Below are 25,648 nucleotides of genomic sequence, written 5' to 3' on the forward strand. Positions count from 1 at the left end.
ATCTCATGGTCCATGAATTCCACCCCCACATTGGGCTCGGTGCTGACAGCTCAGAGCCTGGAGCCTGTTTCAGATTCTGTGTCTCGCTGTCTCTGCCCTTCCCCCACTCATGCTCTCTCTGTCTCTGAGAAATGAATAAACCTTAAAAAAAATTTTTTTAATATCTCAAATCAGAATCTTATTGTACATCTCAATGAACTACAAAAAGAACAGCAAATGGAACCCAGAACTAGCAAATAGAAGGAAATAGTAAAAATTATAGCAGACAAAAACAAATTATTAGAAAAATAGAAACAAAAAAAAAGTTAATTCTTTGAAAAGATCAACAAAATTGACAAAGTTTAGCTGGAAGAACTAAGGAAAGACGACTCTATTACTAACACCAGAAACTAAAGTGGAGACATTATTACTGAACTTAGAGAAATAAAAAGGATTATACAATGAACATTGTATGCCAAAAAATTAGGTAACCAGGATAAAATGGACAAATTCTTAGAACACAAACTACCAAAACTAACTTAACAAGAAATAGAAAATCTGAATAAACCTCAATCAATCAATAATTAAAAAATCATCCAATAAATAAATGCCCAGGAGTATATAACTTCACTGGTATGTTCTATCAAACTTTTAAAGGTGAATTAACATCCATTTTTCTCAAACTCTTAAAAGAAATAGGAGAATAGTGACTATCTCCTGACCCATTCCATGAGGCCAGCAGTACCTTGATACCAAGCCCTACAAAGACATCACAGGAAAACTATAAACCAATATCCATCATGAATACAGAAGCAAAAATTCTCAACAAATTACTAGGATACCAAATTCAGCAGCACATTAAAGGAATTATGCATCATGATGTAATGAGATTTATCCCAGGAATGCAAGTGTGGCTCAACACGACAACCCATCAAGGTAAGACATGATATTAATAGAATAAAGGGGTAAAAACAACCCTAATCATCTTAATAGGCACAGAAAAGACATCTGACAAAATCGAACATTGTTTCATGATAAAAACATTCAATGCACTAGGAATAGAATAAAACTTCCTTAAAAGGTTAGAGGACATTTATGGAAAAAACCACAACTAACATCATACTCAATAGTAAAACACTGAAATCTTTCCCTTAAGAACACAACAAAGATGATAGCTCTCACTACTTCCATTCAATATTGCACTGGAAGTCCTAGCCAAAGTAATTAAGCAAGAAAAATAAATAAAAGACATCTAAATTAGAAATTAGAAAAGAAGAAATAAAATTATCTATTCCCAGTTGACATGGTCATATATATAGAAAGCCCTTAGGGATCCACAAAAACCTACTAAAGCTAATAAATTCAGCAAACTTTTGTAATACAGATTCAGTTCTGTTGTATTTCTATACACTAGCAATAAACAGTTGAAAAAGAAATACAGAAAACAATTCCTTTTATAATAGCATTAGAAAGAATGAAATATTTAGGTATAAATTTAACCAAGGAGATGTAAGACTTACACACTAAAAATGACAACACATTGCTCAAAGAATTTAAAGAAGACCCAAATAAATAGAAAAACTCCCGGGGCGCCTGGGTGGCGCAGTCGGTTAAGCGTCCGACTTCAGCCAGGTCACGATCTCGCGGTCCGTGAGTTCGAGCCCCGCGTCGGGCTCTGGGCTGATGGCTCAGAGCCTGGAGCCTGTTTCCGATTCTGTGTCTCCCTCTCTCTCTGCCCCTCCCCCGTTCATGCTCTGTCTCTCTCTGTCCCAAAAATAAATAAAAAACGTTTGAAAAAAAAAAAAAAAAAAAAGAAAAACTCCCGTGTACATGGGTTAGAAGATTCAATATTGTTAGATGGTAATATTTCCCAAATATGTCTACATATTCTATTCAACCCCTATCAAAATCTCAAATACCTTTTTTTTGCAGAAATAGATAAGCCTATCCTAAAATTCATATTAAATTGTAAGCGATCCTGAATAGCCAAAACAATCTTGAAAAAGAAAAATTAGAAAACTCACACTTCCCAACTTCCTATAAAGCTAAAGTAATATAGTAATCAGTAATCAGAACAGTAATCAGTATGGCACTGGCATAAGGATAAACATACAGATCAATAAAATAAAAATAAGAGCCCAGAAATAAAACTATGCATCTACAGTCAACTGATTTTCAAAAGGTGCCAAGACCATCCAGTGAGGAAAGAAAACTCTCTTCAACAAATGGTGCTGGGAAAATTGGATAGCCACAAGCAAAAGAATGAAGTTGGACCCTTAACTCACACTATATACAAAAATTAACCGAAATGGATCAAATACCTAGGTTATAGAGCTAAAACTCTTAAAAAGAAAACATTGGAAATGATTTCTTAGATATGATGTCAAAAGCATACACAACAAAAGAAAAAACAGATAAACAGAACTTCATCAACATTAAAATATTTTGTGCTTTGAAGGACACTTTCAAGAAAGTGAAAAGACAACTTACAAAATGGAGGAAGAATTTTTATAAATCATATGTCAGATAAGGGTCTAGTACCTAGACTATATACAACTTTTACAACTAAACAACAAAAAGACAAAAAAAGACAATCTTAATATATTATATATAATATATATGTAATTAATCCATTTTAAAATTTATTTAAAAATATTTTAAAATATATATACACATCTATATGTATACATACATATATTAATCTAAAATTATATATATACATATATATTAATCTAAAAGGTAATATTGTAACTTTGGTTTGTAACTCTGCGTTCTGTTTTCTACATGATTTAAGAGACTAATTCATTAAAAAATTATTATTTTGCTTTTGGACATACAATGTATAAAGATATAGTTTTGTGATATCAGTCATTGAAAGGCGGTGGGGATGAGCTACATAGGAGTCGAGTTTTTTTTTTTTTTTTAATTTTTTTTTTCAACATTTATTTATTTTTGGGACAGAGAGAGACAGAGCATGAACGGGGGAGGGGCAGAGAGAGAGGGAGACACAGAATCGGAAACAGGCTCCAGGCTCTGAGCCATCAGCCCAGAGCCCGACGCGGGGCTCGAACTCACAGACCGCGAGATCGTGACCTGGCTGAAGTCGGACGCTTAACCGACTGCGCCACGCAGGCGCCCCAGGAGTCGAGTTTTTATATGTTATTGAAGTTAAGCTGGTATCAATTCAAATTGTTAACTTTAGGATGTTAAACGTAAGTCCCATGGTAACTACAAAGAGTATAGCTATGGAATGTATATGAAAGAAAGTGAAAAGAGGAAAACACTTTACTATTAAAAACTCAGCTAAACACAGAAGAAGACACTAACACAGGAAATGAGAGACAAAAAAGCTATAAGGCATATGGAGAGTAAACTGCAAAGTGAGAGAAGTCAATAGTTATTTTAAGTGTAAGTGGATAAAACTGTCCAATCAAAAGTCTATGCACTAATAAAGAACAATCTTTAAAGAAAATTAAGAAAATAATTCCACTTACAATAGCATCAAAAAGGATAAAATACTTAGGAATGAACTTAACCAAGGAGGTGAAAGACTTGTACAATAAAAACTACAAAACACTGCAGAAAGAAATTAAATAAGGTATAAATCAACTGAAAGCTATTCCATGTTCATGGATTAGAAGACTTATTATTGTTAAGATTTCATTGCTACTCTCTATTGAAATCCCATTTTTTTACAGAAATAGAAAAAAATCCATCCTAAAATTACCTGGCATCTCAAGGGACCATGAATACCACCTTGAAAAAGAGGAATAAAACTACAGGACTCACACTTCTTGGTTTCAAAACTTACCACAGAGCTACAGTAATCAGAAATATGGTACTGGTATAAAGACAGACATATGGACCAATGGAATATACTAGAGAACCCAAAAATAAACACTTGCATATGTGGAAAAATTATTTTTGACAACGGAGCCAATATTATTCCATGGAAAAAGGACAACTTTTTCAACAAATGGTGCTAGGACAACAGGATATCTACTTGCACAAGAACAAAGTTGAACCCTTATCTAACATAATATACAAATTATCTCAAAATGGATGAAAGACCTAAATGTAAGACCTGCAACTATAAAACTCTTAGAAGAACACATAGGGCACAAGCTTCATATCATTGGATTTGGCAATGATTTCTAGCATATGATACCAAAGGAACAGGCAAGAAAAGTAAAAATAGACAAAGTAGAATTATGAAAATCAGACACTTTTGTGCATCAAAAGACACTATCAATAAAGTGAAAAGGCAACCCACAGAATGGGAGAAAACATGTGTAAATCATATGTCTGATAAAGGATTAATATCTAGAATATATAGAAAACTTCTAAAAACTCAAAGACAACAACAACAAAAAAACCCTAATTTTAATGGGAAAGGATTTGGGGAATGTGGGTGGCTCAGTCAGTTGAGCATCTGACTCTTAATTTCAGTTCAGGTCATGCTCTCACGGTTCATGGGTTCAAGTCCCATGTCAAACTCCACACTGACAATGCAGAGCCTTGGAATTCTCTCTCTTTCCCTCTCTCTTTCTGCCCTTTCCCTGCTCGCTCACTTGCTCAATATAAATAAATTAAATACATAAATAAATAAATAAATAAATAAATAAATAAATAAATAAATACCTTTTTTTTTTAATGGGAAAGGATTTGAATAGGCATTTCGCCAAAGGAGATAAGCAAATAGCTGATAAGTACAAGAAAAGAAGCCCAACATCACTATTAGGGATATGCAAATCAAAACCACAATAAAATATCACCTCGCACCCATAAGGATGGCTGCTTAAAAAAAAAAAAAAAAGTGTTGGTGAGGTGGGGGATAAATTGGAAATTTGTGTACTGTTCCTGATCATGTAAAATGGTGTAGCTGCTGTGGAAAACAGTATGGTGGTCCCTAAAAAAGAGAGACAGAGAGAGAATTACCATAGTATCCAACAATTCCACTTCTGAGTATACCCAAAAGAATTGAAAGCAGCATCTTTCTGCAATATTTGTATTTCAGAATGCTGTTCTTAGCAGCATTATGCACAATAACTAAAAGGCAGAAGCAAACCAAGTATCCACCAACCAATGCATGGGTTAACTAAATGTGGTGTACATATACAATGGAATTCTTCAACCTGAAAAAGGAAGAAAATCCTGACCAAGCTACAATATGGATGAACCTTGGGTACATGATGCTAATTCAAAGAAGCCAGTCACAAAAAGGTAAATACCATATGGTTCCACTTGTCTGAGGTACCTAGGTGATCAAACTCATAGAGACAGAAAGTGGAATAGTGCCTGCCAGGGACTGGAGGAGGAAGGAATGGGGAGTTGTTGTTTAATGGGTACAGAGTTTCAATTTTATAAGATAAAAAGAGTTCTGGGGATAGTGCTGATGGTTGCACAACAATATGAATGTCTTTAATACCACTGAACTGCACCCTGGAAAATTAAGATGGAAAAAAATTATTAAGATGATACATTTTATGTGTATTTTTACAGAATTAACAAACACCCCCCCAAATAAAAATAATAATGACAATGCTAAATGTTGGCAAGGATGCAGAAAAACCAGATCACCCATACATTGCTGGTGGAAATGTAAAATGGCACAGTGACTCTGGAAAACAGTGTGGCAGTTTCTTGTAACACTAAACATGCAATTGTCATAGAGCACAACAATTATACTCTTGAGGATTTTTATCCCAGAGAAATGAAAACTTATGTTTCCACAGACACCTGCATACAAATGTTCACAGCAGCCATATTCATATCAGCTGCAAACTGGAAACCATCCACACATCCTTGGACAAGTGAGTGATTAAATACACTGTTGGTACATCCATACCATGGAACACTGTTCAGCAATGGAAACAAGCCCTTGACACACACAACTTGGGTGAATCTGCAGGGAATTATGCTAAGTGAAAAAAAAAAAAAAGCAAATCCTAAAAGGATACATATGTATGATTCCATTTGTGTAACACCCTTGAAATGACAAAGTTATAGAAATGGAGAATAGATTAATGGTTGCAAGGGGTTGGTGGTTGGGGGAGGAGGGATGTGGCTATGAAAGGGCAACAGAAAAGGTCCTTGTGCAGGAACCATCCTACATCTTGACTGTACGGATGGCAATATCCTGGTCGTGATATTATGCTATAGTTTTGCAAGACAGTACCACTGTGGGAAACTGGGTAAAGGAGACCTGGGATCTCTCAGTATAATGTTTTGCAACTGCACGTGAGTCTACATTTATCACTAAATAAAAAGTATAATTAAAAATATATAGTTATTTTTTTAATTTCTGTTTCTTCTTTTTAATTTTTTTTAACATTTATTCATTTTTGAGAGACAGAGGGAAACACAGTGCAAGCAGGGGTGGGGCAGAGAGAGAGGGAGACACAGAATCTGAAGCAGGATCCAGGCTCTGTGCTGACTGTGAGGAGCCAGCTGGCCATTCTCTTTCTCTATCCCTCCTCCACTCGCACAGGTGCTCTAAACAAACAAACAAACAAACAAACAAACAAACATTTAAAAAACGAAATGTTAGTCACGTTAACATATAGGGGTTTTGTATTATTTTTCGTGAAGAAAATTTTTAAATTTCAGTTTTAATTTTTTTAAGTGTTTATTTAATTTGAGAGAGAAAGAGCATGAGCAGGGGAGGAGAGAAAGAATCCCAAGCAGGCTCTGTGCTGTCAGTGCAGAGCCCAACTCGGGGCTTGAACTCACCAACCATGAGATCATGACCTGAGCCAAAATCAAGGGTCAGACGCTTAACCGACTGAACCACGCAGGCGCCACTCAGTTTTAATTTCTAATAGAGTAAATGTTAATAAATATAACACACTTAGAGAAAAGCTTGGGGTCCTTAATAATTTTTAAAATGGGGTCCTTGGATCGAACAGTGTAAGAACTGCTCTTCTGCCCTTGGCCAACAGATTTAGAATTCCTTCCCCATTCCTGGCAACGCATGAATGGCTGCATTTAACTTGGAACCTAAGTGACTTTGAAGAGTTAAGATACAGAGAGCAAGCGACATGCAAAGTCTTTCCAACTTTGTTTATCGATAGAGCAGCTGCCTACAGTAAGTCAACCAAGGCACCATGCCAGAAGCATATACTATACACAGGAACCTCACCTTGAGTAGACAACAAAGAATACAAAAGATAATAAATTTCCACGAGAGAATACTATTTTCATGAGAACAATACTGCCTTGAAGTTAATTTCTTAGCCTAACAGGTCTTTCAGTAATTCATGTAAGGGAAAGCTTGTGGTATTTTAAACGGTCTCTGGTATGAGAAGTAAGAGAAAAGGAACCTTAGAAATGGTGGCAACTCTAACAAAAACATAATGTGGTGCAATGCTTTGAACAGAACATCTCTGCATGGATAATTCTGGTTCAGACCTTGGCTTTTAATTTTAAAAAAAGAAGGAGAAGGAGGAGGAGGAGAAGAAGAAGAGGAAGAGAAGAAGAAGAAGAAGAAGAAGAAGAAGAAGAACAAGAACAAGAACAAGAACAAGAACAACAAGAAGAAGAAGAACAAGAACAAGAACAACAAAAGAAGAAGAAGAAGAAGAAGAAGAAGAAGAAGAAGAAGAAGAATGAATGAATGCTGCACTAACATAGGAATCCAATTTGGAAGAAATGACAACCCATTTTTATGCAAAATGGTCAAGGTCTACTGGCAGTGAGTTCAAGTCCCACGTTGGATGTAGAGATTTCCTAAATAAACTTCTAAAAAATAAAAATTAAATTTAAAAAAGTAATAAAATAGCACTCTTTAATGTCTGCATAGTGTTTCTCTCAATTGAACTGTAAGTAAAGTATTTCATGGGTTTTTTTTTTTTTAGGTTTAAATGATCGCCAAACACTATTAGCTTTTATATTGCTCCTAACTTCAGGAAAGGGTCAGATAGGTACTAATGACGAATGTCAGCTCTCCCTCCAGAAGAATTCTTTCCCCTCTCAGTCACCGTGGCCCCATCAAATTATCTGTGTAACGTTTCTACTGGCCTATCTCTTTTTTTTTTTTTTTTAACATTTATTTATTTTTGAGACAGAGAGAGACAGAGCATGAACAGGGGAGGGGCAGAGAGAGAGGGAGGCACAGAATCGGAAGCAGGCTCCAGGCTCTGGGCCATCAGCCCAGAGCCCAACGCGGGGCTCGAACTCGCGGACCGTGAGATCATGACCTGAGCCGAAGTCAGACGCTCAACCGACTGAGCCACCCAGGCGCCCCGTCACTGGCCTATCTCTTAACTAAACTTTGTGTTCTCAAAAAAAATCAGCTGATTAAAAATGAGTCAACTTCTTGAATATCTTTTGTTGAATACCTGCTAAGTTAGAGCACATCACAGCATCTCATTTAATGCTCAGAACAAACCTAAAGAGTGAGGGGGGAAATAAACCATATGACATTTCTGCTATGAATAAAACTGTATGATTTACAGGTAAAAGTGAGAACATTCATGCTACAGTAAAAGCAAAACAAACTCCACAATTTTCTTGACCATAAATTTTAAGTGTCATTAGTAAAAAAAACCTCATCACACTAAAGACCCTGAATGCTGTGTCCCCTGCTCAACTGACCCAGAATTCCCACTGGGAATCCTCTCACAAGTCAGAAGAAATTGAACATGAGAGAAATCACTTACATTTGGAGGTTTGTATCGGAGATTTCATCCCAAATTCTAGCCTAGGTACTGGGCTATCATGGACAGAGCCAGGCTTTGGGTCAGAAAGCCCTACTTCAGGGGAGCCTGGGCAGCTGAGTCGGTTAAGTGTCCGACTTCAGCTCAGGTCATGATCTCATGGTTCATGAGTTCAAGCCCCGTGTCGGACTCTGTGCTGGCAGCTCAGAGCCTGGAGCCTGCTTCGGATTCTGTGTCTCTCTCTCTCTCCTCCTCTCTCTCTCTCTCTCAAAATAAATAAACATTAAATATTTTTTTTATAAAAGTAAGCCCTACTTCAAATGTCAGCAATGTCACTTATTAGCTTACCCTCCTCCCAGTCACAATCACCTTCTTATAAAATGGAGATAACAATATGTGGGGGGCCGGGCCCCAGTGCCAGGCTGAGACCGGGTCGAGCAATGTTCCCCGTTGACTCAAGCCAACCCGGTGGTTCCCCCTCCCATTTATGTGGGAGGCCGGGCCCGGCGCCAGGCTGAGACCGGGTCGAGCAACGTTCCCTGTTGACTTAGCCAACCCGGTGGTTCCCCCTCCCATTCCCCCACTCTCAAGGACATACGAAAGCCTTGTCAAGGCTGAGAAAGTTAATTCCTGAAGCCTGTGGTCTGCAGGTGTTGGCAGTAATGCTACCTCCCTTTTTCTACCCCGAGTCAGATAGAAACAAACACGGGAATTGTGTTTTGCTAGCAATCTTATCAACAAGGTCTTGTTGTGACCCGTCTAGAAAATGCACAAGAAACACAGAACTAAATGTTTTCGTTGGCAGCGATTATGTGAAACCTGTTTATTCTTAGAATGGCCTGACCCATAAGAGTCTGGATATAAAAGATTGTGTACAGCAACAATAAAGCCGTCACTTGGGCCATCAGCCCAGGGGACCCTCCTGTTCCCAAACTTTCTCTTCTCTCTTTTTTCTTGCATTCCCCTACCCTCAGGACCTTAACTTGGATGTTTGTCGCGCCGGTCGCGACAATAATAGCACTCAATTTATGTTTGTTGTAAGGATTAAATGAGACATTGTAAGATGCTATAACCAAGCAGGTATTGGACAAATGATATCTATTCTTATATCTTGTGTAACTCATAAGTACCTATGGGAAAAAGAATGTAAGATTGACAGACTTTAAGTTAAGCACCTGGGGAATTCACTAGCTAATACCACCCATAGAGAAAGATAACTTGGTGAACACCGGGAGGGAAGCTGTCGCTAACATGGTATCAATTCTTCTGCGATTCAAGGATTTAAAACTTTTACTGACTCAGACCACCTGAGTGGCTCAGTCGGTTAAGTGTCCGACTTTGGCTCAGGTCATAATCTCACAGCTTGTGAGTTCGAGCCCTGCGTCAGGCTCTGTGCTTACAGCTCGGAGCTGGAGCCTGCTTTGGATTCTGTCTCCCTCTCTCTCTGCCCCTCCCCCACTCATGCTGTCTCTGTCTCTCAAAAATAAATAAACATTAAAAAAAAAAAAACCTTACTCATACTCTAGTGTTGTCTCTAATCCACTGTTGTCTACTCTGTACAACACCCACCCTTTCTACTCTGCTCTATAATGTTGTGGCTAGATGGCTGTAAACTCCATGTTTCTATTAGCTTCTACTACTAGGAGGTATTGGCAGGAGAGCAGAAGCAGAAGGAGAGAGGAAAGCTCTCTGTCTCTCTCTTGCTATCAGTCTCTCCCTGATTCTGACAACTTCACAAGTGGCTCTTTCCTTTGGCAATCCTAACTCCTACACCAAGGGCCCTACTCCATCTTATTCCGTGGTCCCACCAGCTGCAACAGGCTCCTTCTGGAAACTCCTGGATTCTATGAATACCACCAGTTCCATAGAGTGGAAACTGCTAACTACCAATATCAGGTTATCTCAGTGGACACCACTGCTTTCCCAGCCACCCAGTATGTGTGTAACCAATCTCCTATATTAAATCCCTCTGTTGAAATATAGAGAGAGCTATCTGTAAAAGTCCCAAACCCTCAGTGTGGCTTCAAGATCTGGCATGATCTGATCCCTACCTACCTCCCAAGCCTCATCTAGTGACCCTCAGTCCCTGACTCTCCCAAGTGTTTTTACTTCCTCCAATATTCCAATCTCCATCTTGCTTCCTTGTCTTTATACATGGTTCCCTCTACCTGAAATTTTCTTCCTTACACCAGTCACCTGGGCAATTTTTATTCACCCATTAGGTCTCGGCTTAAATGTCACTTTCTCAAAGAGGTCTTTTTTGAGATCCCCAAATCAAGTTCTATTTCACATTCTCACAGCACTCATGCTTTTCCTTCAGAACACTCATCACAATTGTATTCATATAATCTCTTGTGTGCTTATTTGCTCCATATTTGTCTTGCCTTACTCAACTTTTCAGGACACAAGAACAGAGACCAGGTCTGTTCTCTGCTCTATCCTTAGCGTGTGCATAAAACAAAATAAATGCTCCATAAGTATTTGTCAAATAATAATAAACACCCTTTACTTACTCTTAGAAAGTGGTAAGCAAAACACTTTCACGGCATTATTCCTTTCATCTTTACAAAAGCTTTGTGAAGTAAATCAGGCAGTTATGAGAAAGGGATAAACTCCAGTTTCCAGAAGATAGAAGCCGACTGGGAGCTCATTCAGCCTGGAAAGACCTAAATCTGACCCTATTGGGGTAAACAGGGCTGTGGTATATTCCCAAGTGCAATCAACATAGAGGCCTCCGGTACAAGTTTGAACACAAGAGAGGGGAAGGGAGAGGAGAGGAGTGGGTGGGAGGGAAGGGGTAGGGAGGAGAGAAGAGGGAAGGAAGAAAGCGAGTGTGAGGAAGGAAGGAAGAAAAGAAAGGAGGCTCGTGAATGCTGAGAATCTAAAAGTGGTAGCAACTGCCTGTTGCCTCTCCTCTTTTGTTCTACCTCAGGTCCCAGGAGAAAAACTCACGAATGGATGAGTTTGCAGCTGGTGATGGATGGTGCAATTTTTTTATATATTTATTTACTTTTTTTCAGAAACATAGAGATAGCCAGCGGGGGGGGGGGGGGGGGGCGGGGGACAGAGAGAGAGGGAGACAGAGAATCCCAGGCAGGCTCCACGCTGTCAGCACAGAGCCCAATGGGGGCTCGAACTGACGAACTGTGAGATCATGACCTGAGCTGAAATCAAGAGTCGGAGCTTAACTGACTGGGCCACCAGGCGCCCTGGATGGTGCAGTTATTGACTATGACCCTTCCTAGACCATGGCCGAGCTGCTGAGCACCTCCTATGGCCCTTTCTGGCAAAAGCCAGAAAGAGGACCCAGCCCAGAGGTACTGCTGGGCCAGGATGCCTGGAACGACAACCACACAGCCCTGGACTTAGTCCCTGTGTCCAGTCTTTCACAACAGAAAGGATCTTTAAAACAGAGCTCTTCTCCAGGTTCTTCTCTCCCAGCATCCTTATATCAAAACCATCAGCTTATCTTTCATTGTCCCATTTCCTTCTAAGATCCAGTCAGAACAGTGGGAATCTAATTATTATTGCTTCAACTGCTTCATTTTTTAGAAGGGCGCAAGATACAAGGGCAATATACAAAAATCAAATGTATTCCTACATACTAGCAATAAGTCATCAGAAATTGAAATTTTAAACATACCATTTACAATAGTTATCAAAAAATATGAAAAGCTTTAGGGATACATCTGGCAAAACACGAAAAAGACTTGTAAACTGAAAACTGCTAAATATTGCCAAGAGAAATTAAAGAATTAAATAAACAGAGAGGTCAAGTGACTCAATATTAAGATGTCATTTCTCCGTATGTTGATCTTTAGGTTCAACATAATCTCAGTCAAAATCTCAGTATGTTTTTGTTGCAGAAATTGACAAGCTGATTCTAAAATTCATATGGAAATGCAAAGGTCTAGAATAATCAAAAGAAAAACAAAGTTGGAGGACTAACACTACTTTGTCCCAATACTTATAAAGCTACAGTAATTAAAACAGCATGGTATTGGCATAAAGACAGACAAATTAACCAATGGAACAGAATAGAGTCCAGAAATAAACCCACACACATACTGACAATGGATGTTTGACAAAGGCAATGCAGAGAACAAAGGATACACTTTTTCAATAAATGGTACTGGCACATTGGCCATCCATATGTCCCAGCACCACCAAAGAAATAAAAATAAAAATAAAAGAACTTAGATCCGTACACACCATATACAAAAATTAACTCAAAGTGCATCATAGACCTAAATATAAAACCTAAACCAATAAGAATCCTAGAGAAAACATAAGAGAAAATCTTTGTGACCTTGGGTAAGGCAAAGATTTCTTAGATATGACATTAAAAGCACAACCCACTAAAACAAACAAACAAACTGGACTTCATCAAAATTTAGAACCTTCCGCTCTTCAAAATACACTGTTAAGAGGATGAAAACAGAAGCCACAGACTGGGGGAAAGTACTTGCAAGCACCTACCTGATAAAGGACTTGTATCTAGAATGTATAAAGGCCCCTCAAAACTCAACTAGAAAACAACCAATTTTTTTTTAATGGGCAAAAGATCTGGAAAGACACTTTACCGAAGAAAATACTCAGATGTCAACCAGGCAGATGAAAATGTATTCAACATCAGTAGATGAAATGCAAATTAAAACCACAATGAGCCAGCACTACACGCCTATCAGAATGACTAAAATTAGTAAGACTAAACGATACCCGATGTTTGTAAAAATATGAGGAAGTGAAATGCTCATGAACTGCTGGTGGTGATATAAAATGCAGTTTCTTGAGAAGTTAAACAAACACCTACCATTTTGTACGGACTGAATGTTTGTATCCCCCTAAAATTCGTATGTTGAACCCCTAATCCCCAGTGTGATTGTATTTGGAGATGAGGCCTTTGAAAGGTAATTAGGTTTAGATTAGGTCATGAGGGTGGGCTCCTTATAATGGGATTAGTGCCCATTATAAGAAGATGAAGAGAGACAGATGTATCTATGCACATGCACCAAAGAAAGGCCATGTGAGCACACAGTGCTCATGAAGAGAAGGCAGCGGTCGACAAGTCAGGAGGAATAACCTCACCAAGAACCTAGTCTACCAGCACATTGATCTTGCACTTCCCAGCCTCCAGAACTGTGAGAGACTAAATGTACATTGCTTAAGCCACCCAATCTATGATATTTTGTTATAGCAGCCCAAGCTGACTTAACTTGGTTTGATCATTTGATCTGCCATTCTACCCCTAGATATTTGCCCAAGGAAATATATAGCCATACCAAGTCTTGTACACAAATGTTCTGAACAGTTTTGCTTGTAACAGCCAAAAATTATCAAACAACCCAACTGTCCCCCAGCAGACAAACAATAATAAATAGATTGTGATATAGCCATATATTGGACTACTACTCAATAGTAAAATGAAACAAATTGTTCATATAAACAACTACTTGGATGAATCTCAAGATCATTATACTAGGTGAAAGAAGCAGACAAAAAAAGTGCACACACTGTATTCTTCTATGTATAAAACTATAGAGGGGCGCCTGGGTGGCTCAGTCGGTTGAGCATCCGACTTCGGCTCAGGTCATGATCTCGCAGTCCATGAGTTCGAGTCCCGCGTTGGGCTCTGGGCTGATGGCTCAGGGTCTGGAGCCTGCTTCCGATTCTGTGTCTCCTTCTCTCTCTGCCCCTCCCCCGTTCATGCTCTGTCTCTCTCTGTCTCAAAAATAAATAAATGTTAAAAAAAAAAAAAGCTATAGAAAATGCAGTCTAATCTATGGTGCAGAAAGCATACTGATGGTTACTTGGGGGAAGAGGGCCAAGTGAGATGGACAATTACATAGGAGTATGAGTAAATTTGGGGGGGGTGAAGAATATGTTCACTATCTTGGATGTAGAGATGGTCTCACAGATATATACGTGTCTAAACTTATCAAATTATACACTTTTAACATATGCAACGCATTGTACATCAATTATAGCCTCAGTAAAATTGTTTTTTAAGTTAGTTATTGGAAAAACAAAATAAAAATAAGAACAAGTATAAAATACAAACTTAATTCTTTTTTTATTTGATTCAAGTGCACAAATTTACTGTCAAAGTGTTACAAAGTTCCAAAATGATTAATCTCATTTCTAAACATACCTCTTCACAGAGAGCTCTAGTCCATGGACCACAATTTGAGTATCGCTGCTATAGAAATTTACCTACCCAGGCTGACATGTGTTTTCTTTTTTCTCTGTATCTTTAAGATGATCTGCAAATGAAATAGGAAATTGAATTTATTGCAGGTAAAAGTAGACAGTCATAAAATAGATAAATGAGCAGGCAGGACCAAATTCATAGAGAAGTGAACAACAGGAGTGGCTTGTCCTCCCCAGGACAAAGGATGAATATCCCACCTTTTATTTTTTTCCTTTTTATTGTGTCTCTTCTGACTACCAAGAAATAGTCTTAAATGTTGAGTCAATTCGCTTTACTGTACCTAACCTGTCACTTTCTCTTCAATGTCCAGACTTACCTATCACTTACCAAAATACTCAATAATGATATAAATGCTTAGTATGTGCACATATTTATTCAACAGACATTTACTGAACTCTTCCTTTGAGAAAAAGTTAACATGCTAGGCACCCATGAGGACTCCAAAGATAGATTCTGCCTTCGGCTCACATCTAGAAAGAGCAATTCTAAGACATTTACACCAACAACTGTCATACCAGGTAAAAACTGAGAAACGGCACCACAGACATACAGGGCACATGTTATAGGAGCCCAAAAGAAGAAGAAATGGTTCCTTACAAGAGGAGGATCAAGGAAGGCTTCCGGAAATTGGGCTCATTTGAGCTGATTTTTGCTCAGAGCCCTACGTGGGGCACTGGGGCTCCAAAGAGGGATTGGGGCCTTACAAATCCATCAGGAAGACAGGACATGATTGTCCTGCCAAATACATACTAATACAAGTACAACACATACTGCACTATCCAATATGGTAGTCACTAGCCACATGTGATGTGCACCTGAAATGTAGGTAGGCTGAATTGAGATGAGCTTTAAGTGTAAAATCCACAATAGATTTTGAAGACTCAGTATTTAAAAAAAGATTATAAAGTATCTCATTACTAAATTTTATATTGATTGCATGATGAAATAGTAATATTTTTCATTTTATTGGGTTAAATTAACTAAATTTTAGAAATTATGTTCACCTAGGGTTTTTGTCTTACTTTTTAAAATGTTGCTGGTAGAAAATTTTAAGTTATATGTGTGGCTCACATGTGTGGCTCCCAATGTATTTCTACTGCACAACACTCTGCCAAAGGCTTAGAAGCCTAGAAGTTACAGATAGGAAGCGTTACAAGAATTCAGAAAGGAATGACCAATAGCATGTGATCTTCAGAAGATCCTGAGGCCCTCTGAGTAAGAAATGTTAGGTCTCTGTCAAAGAGTTCCATACCCTCTTCTCCTCCTTTTGATGCTGGTATTCCCGCTGGCATCTAAGAAATCTCTTAGATCCAACCTAGATCCCTGAGCTTTTTATTAATATTACTGATGCCTCAATCTCAAATGTCTCAAACTAAACTCACTGTTCTGCTCCCAGACCCATTTCAATGAACACGGGCATTAAGGAGCCATGAAACTAGAACATCTCTGTGGGCAGAGTTCCTGCCCACTCACTAGAAATGCACTTTCACATCCCACTGCCTTCCCAACCAAACCTCCTTTCTCCTCTTCCCCCCACTATTGCCCAAAGTCCCACAAAACTGCCAGTGACCCAAACTGAACCCTCCTGGTTGCTCTTTGGGCTAAATCAGTTAGCCTCACAATGAGCCTCTGAAACAGGTTTTCTGAAGCTGAAATATACAAACTGGTACCTCCCTCTTTTGTTAAAAGGTCTCTTTCAGTAGGTCCCCTGGTTACTTTTCTTATTCATTTACACCTCTGGCAAAGCTCACTTCTCTGCTAATGTTAGCACATGCTTCGCACCTCAAGCAAGGTGGTCCAATGGAAAGTGTCCATCAAACGGCTCCCCCCATAATCTGTAAGAAAGGGACAATTAGGAATAGCACAGAAAAAGGCTACACACAAGATTACATGTCTAATAAAAGGAACTACAGAGGGTTTGTTTACTTTTGAAAAACATATAAGCTTGTCATTTCCCCTTATTTTTCCTGGAAGTGTATCACCTCACCTGCTGTAGCGGTCATTCATTCATTCATTCATGTTTCCACTAATTCAACAAATATTTGTAGAATACCTACAATGCTGCAATGAACAGGAAAGATGAAGCCCCTTGTCTCCTTTGGCGGGAGAGAGAGAGAGAGAGAGAGAGAGAGAGAGAGAGAGAGAGAGAAAGAGACAAAAGAACAACAAAGAAACAGTGGCAAGTGATATTGACACCTAAGTCTCAAGGACAAGGAACAAAACGGGTGAAGACAGAGGGAAAATATTTCAAAGAGAGTGAGTAGTGAGTACAGAGGGCCTAAGATAGGAACAAGCCTACGATATTTACCCTACACTACTTTATTGCCATGTTTCAACAATTTTCTGAAAATTCAACTTAAATTGTCTAAGGCCTGGATGCTACAAGCAATACCTATCACACACAGTACCTACAACGCTAAGCAACAGTGGTACACACTGGAAACCTGGGACTTAGGAGAATCACTACTTCAGAAATGCTGGGTGGCTCAGTCTACCGACCATCCAACTCTTGGTTTTGGCTCAGGTCATGATCCCATGGTTGTAGGATCAAGCCCACATCAGGCTCTGTGCTGAGCATGGAACCTGCTTAAGACTCTCTCCCTCCCTCTCTCTCTCTCTCTCTCTCTCTCTGCCCCTCTCCCACACTCATGCTTACTCTCTCTCTCTCTCTCTCAAAAAAAATTAAATTAAAAGGGCACCTGGGTGGCTTCAGTCGGTTGAGCATCCAACTCTTGATTTCAGCTCAGGTCTTGATCTCACAGTTCATGAGTTCGAGCCCTGTGTTGGGCTCTGGGCTGACAGCGTGGAGCGTGCTTGGGATTCTTTCTCTTTTCTTTTCTTTTCTCTCTCTCTCTCTCTCTCTCTCTCTCCCCCCTCCCCCACTTGCTCTCTCTCCAAATAAATAAATAAATCTTAAAAAAGAATCATTACTTCATCCATTCAACTCATACTTATGGAGCGCTTGCCTAATAACTGACACTATTCTTACTCAGATTACAACCACAAATAAGACAGAAGACACCAAATAAGCAGCTACAAATCCATGGAATTAATATTACAAAAGGAGTTGAAACCAAGTACCTCCAGGTACCCTCAGCACCCAGACAGCAGGACCTGACTCAGGTTTGGAGAGTGAGGGAAGACTTCCCTGAAGCGTTGTTCAGCAAAGATATCATGACAAGAAGGAGTGAAATCAGTGAGGAAAGGGTTGGGAGAGGAAACAAAAGAGCATTCCGGGCGAAAGGAACATCATAGCATAGGCCCGAGGTGAGAAAGGGCAGGGAACGGAGGCACGTCCAGCTATGGCGCACAGTACCAGAAGAGGAAGAGGGGAATGGGGCTGGGGATGGCAGCATGCACTGGGTTTTTAAGGCCTTATCAGATGTTAAAATTTATCCTGAAAACAACGGGAGCTGTGGAAGAACTTTAAGGAGGGGACCACTTAGGATTTGCAGCAATCCAGGGGGACAGTGATGATCTGAACTAAGATAATGGCAGGGAAGATGGAAAGATGGACTGAAAAGATACGGAGGAGCTAGAATTAGCGGTACCTGGGAACATGTGACATATGAGAAGTGAGTGGAGATGGGGATCAGAGAAGACCCTCAGGTTTTTGGCATGAACAATCAGGTGGACCGTACTGCCATTTCCTGAGACAAGAAGCACGAGAGTAAGCTTTTAGGGACAAAGGAAGTTAAGTTAGAAATATGTAGAGTCTGGAGTACCTTTGAGGCCTCCAAATGAAGCTAAAGGGGTCAGCTGGGCTCTTGGGTTTGGAGCCTGAGAGAAAGGCCTGGCGTGGCAGCACTAGAAATGGAGATCCACTTAAAAGACATCAGGGATGCCCGGGTGGCTCAGTCAGTTGGGCGTCCAGCTCTTGATTGTGGCTCAGGTCATGATCTCACGGTTCATGACATCAAGCCCCACGTGGGCTTTGTGCTGACAGCTCGGAGCCCGGAGCCTGCTTCAGACTGTGTCTCCTTCTCTCTCTTCCCCTCCCCTACTCTCGTGCATGTGCACACTCTCTCCTTCTCTCTCTCAAAAGAAATAAACGTTTAAAAAGCGGGGGCTGGGGGACTCAGTTGGTTAAGCTACCGGCTCTTGGTTTGGGCTCAGGTCATGATCTCATGGTTTGTGAGTTTGAGCCCCACCCCACATCAGGCTCTGCAGCAGGCAGCATGGAGCCTGCTTGGGATTCTCTCTCTCCCTCTCCCTCTGCCCCTTCCCCAGTCACACTGTTTCTATCTACCTCTCTCAAATAAATAAACTTTAGGGGCACCTGGGTAGCTCAGTCAGTTGGACAGCCAACTTTGGCTCAGGTCATGATCTCATGATCCGTGGGTTTGAGCCCCATGTCAGGCTCTGTGCTGACAGCTCAGAGCCTGGAGCCTACTTTGGATTCTGTGTCTTCCTCTCTCTTTGCCCCTCCCCTGCTTGTGCTCTGTCTCTCTCTCTCTCATCAAAAATAAATAAACATTAAAAGAATTTTTTTAATTAAAAAAATAAAATTAATAATAATAATAAAGAGACAGCAATTCATTAGAATGTGGATTCAAATCAACTATAAAAAGGTATCCTTAGGAAAATCATAGAAATTTAGAAAGTGTCAGATGACATTAAGTAATTACACTATTAATTCTGTTAAAATAAATAAAATAAATATGGCGTGGTGGCTATAACTTTCGAAAGCCCTTATGAAGTGCATACTGAAGTATTCACAAGGGAAATGACAAGATTTGCAAAATGTCAGTAACTATTGCAGCTGAGTGATGGGGTCCACGGGCATTAAACTATTATTTCTACTTCTGTTTATGTTTGAAAACATCTGTAATATTTTTTGATGAAGTCATCTACCTATAGAGGCAACAGTGAGAAGGGGATAAAATTTCTCTGGGACGAGAAGAAGTGGGAAGAAAAAGAAAAATGAGGTGAGTGGAGGCTAGCACTGTGAGAAGTCTCATTATTTAAGGAAAAATGCAGGAAGACGAGTCACTGAAGAGACTTGAAGACTCTCCTGAAGAGGAGGAAAAAACCCAATGAGGGCATGTAAGAAGGCAGAAGTGACCAGTGGTGTTGATGGTATGGAGAACTGAAGTAGAAACAAGCAACAGGGGGGCGCCTAGGTGGCGCAGTCGGTTAAGCGTCCGACTTCAGCCAAGTCACGATCTCGCGGTCCGTGAGTTCGAGCCCCGCATCCGGCTCTGGGCTGATGGCTCGGAGCCTGGAGCCTGTTTCCGATTCTGTGTCTCCCTCTCTCTCTGCCCCTCCCCCCGTTCATGCTCTGTCTCTCTCTGTCCCAAAAATAAGTAGAAAGCATTGAAAAAAATTTTTAAAAAATTAAAAAAAAGAAACAAGCAACAGGACTCACGGCAGGGTGGACCTTGGGTCACTCAGTCGGTTGAGCGTCCCACTCTTGGTTTCAGCTTAGGTCATGATCTTGTGGTTTGTGAGTTCAAGCCCCACATTGGGCTTCATGCTTCCCGTGTAGAGCCTGCTTGGGATTCTCTCTCTCTCTCTCTCTCTCTCTCTCTCTCTCTCTGCCTCTCACTCACTCATGCTCTCTCTCTCATTGTCTCAAAATAAATAAATAAATAAACAAAAAAATTTTTAAAGACTCATGGCAATGTAAATAAACAAACTTAAAAAAACTTTAAAAAAATATTCACGGCATGTAACAACCAGACGGTACTGTGACTCTTACTCTTAGTAAGTCGGTCCAGTACGGTGGTGGACACCAACCTTGGATTTCAGAGAACTGAAGAATGAATTCAACATAAGGAAATGGGCAACAGGGTACAACCCACTCTCGAGTGGCCATAGCCCTGAAGGGCAAGAGAAAAGGTTTGTAGCCAAAAGCCTGTGGGACTGGAAAAGGATTTTGGTTAAGATGGTTAAGATTTTGGTTAAGATGAGCCTGATTAAAAGAAAGAAGGGGTGGCCTCAGTCACTCATTAATCATGAACTTGGGCAGGTCACATTTATCAAATGGGATAATAATTAGAACAACCCTTCAGGAGTCCAATAAAACAACATACGTGAAGTCCTTTGGTAAAGTGTCAAGTGTTATATACACTCCTGTTATTAACTAGGCAAAGGAGGGGCGCCTGGGTGGCGCAGTCGGTTAAGCGTCCGACTTCAGCCAGGTCACGATCTCGCGGTCCGTGAGTTCGAGCCCTGCGTCAGGCTCTGGGCTGATGGCTCAGAGCCTGGAGCCTGTTTCCAATTCTGTGTCTCCCTCTCTCTCTGCCCCTCCCCCGTTCATGCTCTGTCTCTCTCTGTCCCAAAAATAAATAAATATTGAAAAAAAAAATTAAAAAAAAAAAAAACTAGGCAAAGGATTACTATTACATTAAAATTTTTTTTAATGTTTATTTATTTTTGAGAGAGAGAGAGAGAGAGAGAGAGCAGAAGAGGGAGACACAGAATCTGAAGCAGGCTCCAGCCTCTGAGCTGTCAGCACAGAGCCAGACATGGCGTTCGAACTTTCAAACCTCGAGATCATGACCTGAGTTGAAGTCAGATGCTCAACCGACTGAGCCACCCAGGCGCCCTGGGATTACTATTGATTACTATTACATTTATAAAATCCAAATAACCTTAGCCTTATGTTTATTTCCTCTCCATAACCAGAGGACATTGTATCTTCACTAGTGTAGAGGAAAAGAGAGAGATCAGAGCAAAACAGCTAGGGAGGATAATCAGAAGATATACCTGCCATTTTTCTGTTGTGCACGGATGAGGTTAGTGATTTATTCTGCAAGGCAGATGAATCAGCAACTGTTTTTTATTAATGGTAAACAGGAAAAATATTTAAAACCTAGCAATATGTAGCCAACAGATTGTGCATATTACAAAGGCAAATGTAATAATAAAGGAAGTAGAGTTCTATAAAAATTAAATAATGAAAATGGTATTCAGAAAGCCATTAGCAAGGAACTCTGATGCTAGGAAAAGTAGCACTTTCAATGTAAGCAAAGACCTTTGCTTTTAAAATCCTTAATGAAGAGAAGTCCAAAAAATACTACTAAAAGCTATGAGAAAGTCTTGAAAATCAGACTGTCAAAAAAAAAAAACCACACACACACACACACACACACACACACACACACACACACAAATCCCCCACACACACAAATACAGGCAGCGTTGATGTCCATAATGGACCCTGAAGTCAATACCATGCGTGTTCATTAAATGGCTGCAAACCAGCACTAAGTGGATATATAAGGTCCATTTTGTGTGTTTATTCTGGTGTGTGGGGTTTTTTTTTTTCTTGTTTAAATGAAAAGCCCATTGCCAGCGCTAAAAAATTTCAAAATTTCAGATTCTAGTTTAAAATTACAGCCAGTGGAATGGAAAACAGTATGGAGGTTGCTCAAAAAATTAAAAATAGAATTACCCAATGACACAGCAATTGTACCAGGTAGTTATCCAAGGGATACAGATGTGCTGTTTCAAAGGGGCACATGCACCCCAATGTTTATAGCAGTGCTATCAACAACAGCCAAAGTATGGAAAAAGCCCAAATGTCCATCAACAGTTACTCAGCGATCAAAATGAATGAAATCTTGCCATTTGCAACTACGTGGATGGAACTGGAAGGTATTCTGCTAAGTGAAATTAGTCAGAGAAAGACAAATACCACATGACTTCACTCATATGTGGAATTTAATATACAAAACAGATGAACAGAAGGGAAGGGAAGCAAAAATAATATAAAAACAAGGAGGGGCACAAAACATAAGAGACCCTTAATTACAGAGAACAAACAGAGTTGCTGGAGGGGTTGTGGGAGAGAGGATGGGCTAAATGGGTAAGGGACATTAAGGAAGATACTTGTTGGGATGAGCACTAGGTGTTATACATAGGGGAGGAAACACCGGAATCTACTCCTGTTTTCATTATAGCACTATATGCCAACTAACTAGGATATAAATTTAAAAATAAATAAATTATAAATAAATAAATAAATAAATAATCAACCAACTTGGGGGGAAAAAAAAAACACCTAAAACTAGAGCCAGTGGAGATTTCCTGTTGAGCTCCTGACGGGCTCTTGCCCCAGGCTTTTCTCCTCCTCCACAGGCCCTTTCACATCATGCTCTCTACTCTCTTTTCCCCCACCAAGTTACTGTCAAGAATGTAACTAAGTTCAGTTATTTAATTTTTTACCACAAGTTTTAGTTCCCTAAAAAGGCATTTGTATTTCCAAGTTCTCTCATGGTAAAAAGGAAGTCTCCACATTCTGGTAAGCAAATGAGACCGAGATTCTCTTCTGTGGAGAAATCGGAGGCTCAGGTCCTTGAAATCACCTCCCACCCAGTGCACCACCCTGAGCAGATGCAAAAGGTCAGTCTGGGAGTAGAACTTCCATCTTGGCTGCTCACTATTCCAGATTTATGGAAATTGAGTATCAGATAGTTCCCTTTTCCCAAGAGCAGCCTTCAGTGCAGATAAAGTGAGGGAGAATGCTATTTAGGGGGCAGTAAGCCCAGAAGAGAAGACTATGTAATCTTTACCAACCAGTGGCAAAAGGGCTCTGAAGCAGTTCCATAGATGTTGGGTTTTTTTTAATTTTTTAATGTTTATTTATTTATTTTGAGAGAGAGAGAGAGAGAGAGAGGGTGCATGTGCATGAGCAGAAGTGGGGAAGAGAGAGAGGGAGAGGGAACCCCAAGCAGGCTCCACACCCAGTGCAGAGCCTGACATGGGGCTAGATTCTACAACCGTGAGCTGAAATCAAGAGTTGGATGCTTAACTGGCTGAACCACCCTGGAGCCCCGATGTTGGTTTAATAAGGATACAAAATAGACTTAGTGATTTTTTTTTCATTTCCAAAAGAATGTTTTAGAGACATTAGAACTAAAATAGTTTTGCTTTATTTTTAAAACATTTATTTTTTTCTACCTTCTTTAATGATAAAACACCAATTTTGTTCTTAATATGAACAAAACTATGATTTAATCAAATGGCATTTTAGAAGACTTAAGCAAAATGAATGTTTGCATTATCTTTTAAGAGTAATTTGCTATGTTCTGCTATCAGTTATTATGAAGTTTGCTCATATACTTTGCATTGGTAGCTACATTATTCATCAGATTTGTAAGTGTATGTTCAGTAGTACCTCCTGTATAACTATATTGTCAAAACAAGCTTAACTCAGGATATACTCTCTGTTTCATGGCCCTATACATGGTAATTAGTGGGGAAGGGAATGAGATCTACTGTCAGCCAGGCACTCCGCCGGGTTCTCTGACGGGATTGTGCAACAGCCCATCTCAGTGTTACTGTTAGCTCTTGATACAGATGAGGAAACTGGAGGAAAGTGAAATTCAGAAATTGGCCTAAGATCACACAGCTGATAAGCAATAGAGGGGAGACTGACCACTGCTCTGTGTGTCACTAATATCCACGATCCTTTCACATTTGTTGATGAACCAAAGAAGGAATTTAAATCATGAGGTTGATGGCCCCTGATCAGCCATCAGAAGTGGGCTTTGGGGGCTTCCAATAATATTAACAGGCAGCCCACTTACTCTGCTTATGATAAGGGTCCTCTGTGCTGCCAGAAAACTGTTAAAGTTGTCTTGAAGCTTAGAAGCCTGTTGTAAATCCTGCCATTGTATATGTCACTGCAAATGTATTTGGGCTAGCAGGGAGCATCTAATAGTACATAAATTCAAATCCCTTATGGTATTTCTTGAAAAATAATTTATTCGCTTAAATAAGATACAGACCCTTTCTGAACACTGTCATTCTGTGAAATCAACATCTAAGACCTTTTTCCTGATAGGAAGTTTGCTATTCATGCTTAACTGTGAATATCAAGCCAGTATTTCTTACTTTCAGCCAACAATGACTACAACAAAGAAAGAAATCTTTCGTTCAAATACACAGATAATTTTACCTAGCAACAGAACCAAGATGGGCCCCAATTAATGAGCTAAAAGTTCAAGCAATCATTCATCTATTCATTCATTCAAAAAATGACTAAACACCTACAATGCACTAGACCCTGTGCTAAGTTAACTGGATATGTAATAAATAGCTAATATTTACTGAGCACTATACAGTATATCAAGCATTTTCTAAAGGCTTTACATGTAATACCTCATTTAATCCTCACAACAATCTAGGAGATAGTGGCCTGTCTCTAGCGTTTGCCAGATTAAAAGCAAGAATAAAATAAAGGACCCTAGCCTACCTCCCTTCTTTTCCCACCTGCAACATATCTTGTACCACAAAACGAGCCTTGGATCGATGGGTGTGGACATCTCAGACAAAACATCTAAACTGTGTCCACCTTCCTGTTCTGCAAATAGCAGATCTTCAGTTACCATAAGGTTTCTGGGTGTGCACACTGGTGACATGGAGGGAAGACCCCACAGGGCTCTGGAAGCTTGCTTGGAGTCATCTGGGTAGGGGAGTCCCGGGATCTCAGGTACCGGAAGTGTGGTCTAAAAGAGGCAGGTATGGGGGCGCCTGGGTGGCGCAGTCGGTTGAGCGTCCGACTTCAGCCAGGTCACGATCTCGCGGTCCGTGAGCTCGAGCCCCGCGTCGGGCTCTGGGCTGACGGCTCAGAGCCTGGAGCCTGTTTCCGATTCTGTGTCTCCCTCTCTCTCTGCCCCTCCCCCGTTCATGCTCTGTCTCTCTCTGTCCCAAAAAGAAATAAAAAACGTTAAAAAAAAAAAAAAAATTTAAAAGAGGCAGGTATGGGCATGTTCCCTTGGCCCCAGGGACTGCTTGCATGCGGAGTGGGATCTAGCCACAGTGGTGTTGGAGCAGCATCCTCTAAAACACA

At 40.0% G+C, this 25,648-nt stretch overlaps 1 long non-coding RNA gene across 1 annotated transcript in view; it reads left to right on the top strand.

Annotated features, from left to right (window-relative positions):
• LOC147576182 (uncharacterized) overlaps positions 1-25,648 on the top strand; it is a 47,390-nt gene that overhangs the window by 18,901 nt on the left and 2,841 nt on the right. Inside the window, exon 2 of the long non-coding RNA XR_015241868.1 lies at positions 4,997-5,202. This is a non-coding gene — a long non-coding RNA (uncharacterized LOC147576182). The remainder of the gene's footprint in view (positions 1-4,996; positions 5,203-25,648) is intronic.

Source organism: Puma concolor, chromosome D2, assembly GCF_028749965.1.
Source record: "Puma concolor isolate L17-30 chromosome D2, mPumCon1.1.hap2, whole genome shotgun sequence".
NCBI lineage: Eukaryota > Metazoa > Chordata > Mammalia > Carnivora > Felidae > Puma > Puma concolor.